This window comes from Arachis ipaensis, chromosome B8 (genome assembly GCF_059453495.1).
Source record: "Arachis ipaensis isolate K30076 ecotype BB chromosome B8, ASM5945349v1, whole genome shotgun sequence".
Classification (NCBI taxonomy): Eukaryota; Viridiplantae; Streptophyta; class Magnoliopsida; order Fabales; family Fabaceae; genus Arachis; species Arachis ipaensis.
The window spans coordinates 88949404-88957199 of record NC_142443.1 but is presented as its reverse complement, the minus strand read 5'-3'; the positions used below and the strand labels follow the sequence as shown (position 1 = coordinate 88957199).

At 37.3% G+C, this 7796-nt stretch overlaps 1 non-coding gene across 1 annotated transcript; it reads right to left on the bottom strand.

Annotated features, from left to right (window-relative positions):
• Positions 1 to 3326: 3326 nt before the first annotated feature.
• Positions 3327 to 3434, bottom strand: LOC148548765 (small nucleolar RNA R71). Its single transcript, XR_015897817.1, has one exon. It is a non-coding gene; the product is annotated as a small nucleolar RNA R71 (small nucleolar RNA).
• Between the last annotated feature and the right edge of the window lie 4362 nt (positions 3435 to 7796).

The following is a 7796-nucleotide window of genomic DNA, read 5'->3' as shown; positions in this document are numbered from 1 at the left end:
CGCGGCCGCATGGACGACGCGACCGCGCGGAGAAGATCAAATCGCAGTGAATCGGCCGCATGGATGACGCGACCGCGTGAAATGGAAAAGCACGAGCGACGCGGAGGCGTGGACGACGCGTCCGCGTGGCAAGGCAGAAACGCGAATGACGCGTCCGCATGAGCGACGCGATCGCGTGACGTGCGCGATCTGCATAATTTACAGATTCGCTGGGGGCAATTTCAGGCACTATTTTGACCCAGTTTTTGGCCCGGAACAGCAGACTAGAGCCAGAGAACAAGCAGAAACCAAAGAAAACATTCATTCTACACAGTTTTAGTTTTTAGATCCAGTTTTACTCCTCCTCTAGGTTTTCTCCCTAGACATTCATAGTTTTTAGGATTTTAATTTCTCTTACTTTTTTGGCATTGGAACACTGAGAAGAGTTATTACCTCATCAAGACTTCGTCATTCTAGTTCGTTTTCTTTACTTGGTTTACTCTTCCATGTTCTTTGCTTTGTTAATTTTACCATTGGAATATTCTTAGGATTATTTAATACAAGGATCACTTTTATTTTTAATTGACTATTTTAATTTTTATTTACAATGTCTTTCTTTAATTCCTTTTTATATGCTATGAATTTTACATTCATAATGAGCGAGTAGTTCCCTAACTTTATGGGGAATTGAAAGGAACCTTTGAGCGAGTAGTTCCTTTTTATATGCTATTGAAAGGAACCTTTGACTTTCCTTTACCTAGTGAAGGATAACTAAACAGGACAACCTTCAATTGTCAATAAATCCTGAGAGCATTCCAACAATAATAGGGATTCTAACTAATCAATTCCCAGTCAAGGCTTTTATTTACATTATTCAAATTCACCAATTTAATTTCTTGTTTGTTCAATTCAACCCTTTTTGAAAACCTCTGATTAATAAAATAGCACACTTTTCTGCAACTCGTTGGGAGACGACCTGGGATTCATACTCCCAGTATTTTAAATTTCAATTTTCTGTGACACCTTTCTAAATTGAGGAGCAGATTTCTGGCAAGTTAAGAACTATACTTGCAACGTAAATGTCTTAACAATTTTTAATTTGCCAATTTCTGCACACCATCACTGGCTGTTAAGCCATGTCTAATCTTTTGGACCGAGGTTTCCACTTATCGTTGCAAGAGCCTTTGGATTCCTATCAATTTGGCTGTTGTATGTAATGCTCTGCTAAAGCTTGGCTGGCCATTTGGCCATGTCTAATTCTTTTGGACCGAAGCTTTATACTAACATTGCACGAATCCTGGAATTCTTATTAAAAATTTTGAATTTATTTATTTTCTTTTTCTTTTTCCAAAATATTTTTGAAAAATACAAAAAAATTTAATAAAATCATAAAATAAAAAAAATTTGTGTTCCTTGTTTGAGTCTTGTGTCAAATTTTATGTTTGGTGTCAATTGCATATTTTAATTTTCGTTAAATTTTCGAAAATATATGCATTGTTTTCTTCTTTGATCTTCAACTTGTTCTTGATGATTCTCTTTGTTTAATCTTGTGATATTCTTGTTTTGTGTCTTTTCTTGTTTTTCATATGCATTTTCGAATTATTGGTGTCTAAATATTAAAAATCTTCTAGTTTGGTGTCTTGCATGTCTTTCTTTTCTTAAAAAATCTTCAAAAATATGTTCTTGATGTTCATCATGATCTTCAAAGTGTTCTTGGTGTTCATCTTGGCATTCAAAGTGTTCTTGCATGCATTATTTGTTTTGATCTTAAATTTTTATGTCTTGTGTCATTTTGGTGTTTTTCTCTTTCCTTATTAATTCAAAAAAATTAAAAATATTATCTTTCCCTTATTTTACTCATAAATTTCAAAATTTTGGGTTGACTTAGTAAAAAATTTTTAAAATTTAATTGTTTCTTGTTAGTCAAGTTAAAATTTCAAATTAAAAATTCTATCTTTTCAAATCTTTTTCAAAAATCAAATCTTTTTTCATTTTTCTTCTTAATATTTTCGAATTTCTTAAACAAATTTTCAAAATATTTTTCTTACTTTTATTTCATAATTTTCAAAATTATTGCTAACATTTAATGTTTTGATTCAAAAATTTCAAGTTCGTTACTTTCTTGTTAAGGTTCAACCTTTAAATTCTAGAATCATATCTTTTAGTTTCTTGTTAGTCAAGTCATCAATTTTAATTTTAAAAATCAAATCTTTTTAATTTCCTTCACAAATCTTTTTCAAAATAAATTTCAATCATATCTTTCAATCATATCTTTTTCAAAACTTAATTTCAAAATCTTTTTCTAACTTCTTATCTTTTCAAAATTGATTTTCAAATCTTTTTCAATTAACTACTTGACTTTTTGTTTGATTTTAAAAATTTTTCTATTTCTTATCCTTTTCAAAACCACCTAACTACCTTTCTCTCTCTTTAATTTTCGAAAACCATTACCCACTTTTTCAAAAATTTTTTTATTAACTAATTGTTCTAAATTCTAATTTTATTTTATTTCTTTTAATAAATTCGAATTCTAACTAATAATTAAAATAAAAACAAAAATATTTTTCTTTTCTTTTAAATTAATATTCGAATGCTCTCTCTCTCATCTCTTTTTATTTATTTATTTAATTACTAACACTTCTCTTCTTCTTAAAATTTGAACCCTCTCCCTCTCTCTGTGTTCGAATTCTCTTTATTTTCTCTCTACCTCATTCTTCTATTCTTCCATTCTTTTACTCACATAAAGGAATCTATATACTGTGACATAGAGGATTCATCTTCTTTTCTGTTCTCTTCTTTTTCATATGAGTAGGAACAAGGATAAGAACATTCTTGTTGAAGCTGATCCTGAACCTAAAAGGACTCTGAAGAGGAAGCTAAGAGAAGCTAAAGCACAACACTCTAGAGAGGACCTTACAGAAATTTTTGAAAAAGAAGTAGAGATGGCAGCCAAAAATAATAACAACGGTGGAGATGCAAGGAAGATGCTTGGTGACTTTACTGCACCAACTTCTGACTTCTATGGAAGAAGCATCGCAATTCCTGCAATTGGAGCAAACAACTTTGAGCTTAAGCCTCAATTAGTTTCTCTAATGCAGCAGAATTGCAAGTTTCATGGACTTCCATTGGAAGATCCTCATCAGTTCTTAGCTGAATTCTTGCAGATCTGTGAAACTGTTAAGACCAATGGGGTTAATCCCGAGGTCTACAGACTTATGCTTTTTCCTTTTACTTTAAGAGACAGAGCTAGAATATGGTTGGACTCACAACCTAAAGAAAGCCTGAATTCTTGGAAAAAGTTGGTCAATGCTTTCTTTGCCAAATTCTTTCCACTTCAAAAGTTGAGCAAGCTTAGAGTGGAAGTCCAAACCTTCAGACAGAAGGAAGGTGAATCCCTCTATGAAGCTTGGGAAGGATACAAGCAATTGATCAGAAGGTGCCCTTCTGACATGCTTTTAGAATGGAGCATCTTATGTATATTCTATGATGGTCTGTTTGAACTATCCAAGATGTCATTGGACCACTCTGCCAGTGGATCTCTTCATCTGAAGAAAATGCCTGCAGAAGCCCAGGAACTCATTGAGATGGTTGCAAATATTCAGTTCATGTACACTTCTGAAATAAATCCTGTGAATAATGGGATGACTTAGAAGGAAGGAGTTCTTGAGATTGATACTTTGAATGCAATATTGGCTCGGAATAAAATATTGACTCAACAAGTCAATATGATTTATCATAATCTGACTGGAATACAAGCTGTATCCGACAGTACTAAAGAAGCTTCCTCTAAAGAAGAAGCTTATGACCCTGAAAATCCTGCAATGGAAGAGGTGAATAACATGGGAGAATCCTATGGAAATACCTATAATCCTTCATGGAGAAATCATCCAAATCTCTCATGGAAGGATCAACAGAAGCCTCAACAAGGCTTTAATAATAATAATGGAGGGAGAAATAGGTTTTGCAATAGCAAGCCTTTTCTATCATCTTCTGAGCAACAGACAGAGAACTCTAAGCAGAGCCTCTCTGACTTAGCAACCATAGTCTCTGATCTATCTAAGACCAATCTAAGTTTCATGACTGAAACAAGGTCCTCCATAAAAAATTTGGAGGCACAAGTGGGTCAACTAAGTAAAAGAGTTACTGAAATCCCTCCTAGTACTCTCCCAACCAATACAGAAGAGAATCCAAAAAGAGAGTGCAAGGCCATAAATATACCCAACATGGCCGAACCTAGAAAGGAGAAAGAGGCAGTGATTTCCAGTGAGAAAGACCTCAATGGACGTCCACTGACCATTAAGGAGTTCCCTAATGAGGAACCAAAGGAATCTAAGCCTCATACAGAGGCCATAGAGATTCCACCGAACTTACTGTTGCCATTCATGAGCTCTGATGAGTATTCTTCCTCTGAAGAGGATGAAGATATTGTTGAAGAGCAAGTTGCTCAGTATCTAGGAGCAATCATGAAGCTCTATGGCAAGTTATTTGGTAATGAGACTTGGGAGGATGAACCTCCATTGCTCATCAATGAACTGAATGCCTTGATGATGACTTGCATCATCTACCCTTCTTTCTTGCATAAAGAAGATCATAAAAGAAGATAATTCTCATTGATCAGTACAATTAATGCATTATTTAATGAATATTATGGTACACTACTTTGAAATGAGTTGTGTTGAATTTCAGGTGAAAAAGGCATAAAAAATGGGTAGAAAGCAACAAGAAGCTGGGTGTGTGAAACTGGCGTGCCACTTGGTAGCAAATGCCATAAAAAATGCACTGGCATGGCATGCCAGGAGATAGGCGTGGCACGCCAGTAATAAATTCCAGAGGAGAAGTCCAAGCATGCATGTGGGCGTGGCACGCCAGGGACTGGGCGTGGCACGCTAGTACAAAGTTCCAGAGAGCAACAATGGAGGACACAAAAGGGGCGTGGCACGCCAGGTCGGGCGTGGCACGCCGAACCCATCAGCTACTATGGGCGTGCCACTTGAGCAAAGGGGCGTGGCATGCCAACTCACCACTCCAGGAAGAACCTTCACTATGGCGTGCCACTTGGTATCGAAGGTGTGGCACGCTAGCTCCAAGAAGTCACTTGGGCGTGCCACTTAAGAATCCAGGCGTGGCACGCCAAGCTTGAAGAGTTCACAAATGTATTGGCGTGCCACTTGAGCAGCATGGCATGGCACACTGGTACAATAATCCAGAGAAGCGGCTGAAGGCAATTGAAGACTGGGTGTGCCACTTGAGGTCGAAGGCATGGCACGCCAACCTCTCAATCTCACTCAGGTGTGCCACTTGAGCAACCAGGCGTGGCACGCCAATGCACAAAGAGACCAAAGCAAGGGCTTGGTGTGCCACTTGATGTCGAAGGCGTGGCACGCCAACCCAAGAATCTCACTATGGCATCCCACTTGAAGACTGAGGCATGGCACGCCAGCTACTGGAACCAAGGCAAGATCATGGGCGTGGCACGCCAGCCTCTAGGCGTGGCATGCTGGTATAAATTTCTAGAGAGGGTGAAGAAGGCCAAATACATGGGGCATGCCAGTTGATGTTGAAGGCGTGACACGCCATCCACTATTCCTCACTTGGGCGTGCCACTTGAATCCCAGGCATGGCACGCCAGTATCATTCAGAGAGCAAAGAAGCATTGGGGCGTGCCACTTGAGTTTGTGGCGTAGCATGCCAAACAGAAGACTCACTTATTCACAAGGGGCGTGGCTTGCCAGACCCTGGGCATGCCACGCTAGTTCAAGTTTCTAGAGGCAAGGAGAAGTGGAAAAAGGCTAGGGCGTGCCACTTGAGCTCGAAGGCATGACACGCCACTGGAGCGCCAACCACACGCCAGCTGGGAAGTCACACTTATTGAGCTTTTTTTCCCTCCAAAATGTAATTTTCCTTTTTCACTTTTTTAATTCTTTTATTTTTACTAGGAGTAGTATAAATACCCCCAAGGAGTACTGAAGAGGGGGTTATGCAGTTAGAGAGATTAGTTTTAGATTCACTTTTACACTTCATCATCTTCTTTACTTTTGAGTACTTTCTTTGAGCTATGAGTAGCTAAATTCCCTCTCATTGAGAGAGGGAGCTCTATTGTACTTGATGGATTGATGATAGTGAAATTCTTCTTCTCTTCATTTTCTCTTTGATTTGCTAGAAGGAATTTCGTTCTTAATGCTTAGTGTTCAATTATCTTGGGAAAGAGATTGAATGCAAAATGGGTTTCATGGGAACCTTGGGAAAGGAAACATGAAACCATGCTTGAAATCCCTTCTCACACTTGAGTAGAATCTGGGTTTTGGAGTTTGGATATGTGACATATAATCCTCCCTCTACATGGACCTATGATTGTGTGTGGTATAATCAGGGATCAAGCATATCTCTCTTTATGAGAAATTAGACCAGGGAATTGGCTATTGATCAAGATCTGAGAGATTGAGTCACCAAGGGATTGGGATTCAATCAATCATGATTGCCAAGAGGTCAATGAGTTGTACGATTGAAGAGGATATAAGCTAGACTTGATCCAAAGAGACAACATCTCCTGATCTCAATGAATTTCCCCATTCTTACCTACCCCTTTCTTTATAGCTTAATTTTACATTCAGCAATTCCCCATTCCCATTTACATTCAAGTCATTTATGATTCCGCACGTTATATTCTACCATTTCCATTTCTGCACTTTATTGCTTTTCATTATATTCTAGCCATTTACATTTCTGTCATTTATAATTCTATAATTTATAATCTACTTGTTCTGCTTGACTAATTGATGAGTATTTTGGTGGAAAAATGAATTTCTCCCAAAACACACAAATCTAACCGGCAAGTGCACCGGGTCGCATCAAGTAATAAAACTCACGGGAGTGAGGTCGATCCCACAGGGATTGATGGATCAAGCAACTTTAGTGGGTGATTAGTTTAGTCAAGCTGACATTTAGTGAATTGTATGAAATTGTAGCCAACAGAAAGTAAATGACAATGAATTTAAAGTTGCAGAATGTAAATTGGCAAGTAACTTAAAGAGCAAGAAATTAAAATTGCAAGAATCTTAAATGACAATAAATATAAATTGCATTAAATGTAAAGGGAATTGGGAATTGGATTTGCAGAAATTAAACAAGGAAAAGTTAAATTGCAACAAACAGAGAAGTAAAAGATGGATTTGATTGATTCGGAACCAAAACAGAAATGTAAATAAACATGAAAAGCAATAAACAGAGAATGTAAAATTGGAATTAAGATCTCAGGACCCAAGAGACTAGATAACCAAGTCTAGATCTCAATTCCTTCCTAGATCCAACAAGAACAATTGCAAAGGAAATGTAAATTGCAGAGAAAGTAGATGAAGAGCAGTTAACGGAAACTTCGATTCAATTAAGCAGTAAAGAAAGCAGAGAGAAATCTCAGAGGGAGAATGAAACAGAACACCTTCAATTCTCCACCCAAGACTCAAAAACAAAGAAAAGAAAATTAAAGAGAGCTATCGAATCCTCGTGCTCCCTAATGGAGCCAGCCTCCCTACAAATATGAAACAGATGCCTATTTATAGGCATTTTTACAAAATGAAAATGAAATTCAAAACAAATTACAATTAAAATGAAATTTCTATTCTAACTATCTCTTGTGCCTTTGAGTAATGATCATGGGCCCTTGCTCTTGATGGAATTGGGTTGATAGAGGCCTTGGTTGATTGCTCTTGGAGTTTGAGGAGGAACCGAAGTGAACCGGGTTTGAATTTGCAAAAGTTTGAGTAAAAGTTTGAGTAAAAGTTTGAGGCTAACTTTTACTCTAACTTTTACTATCAGCCTCC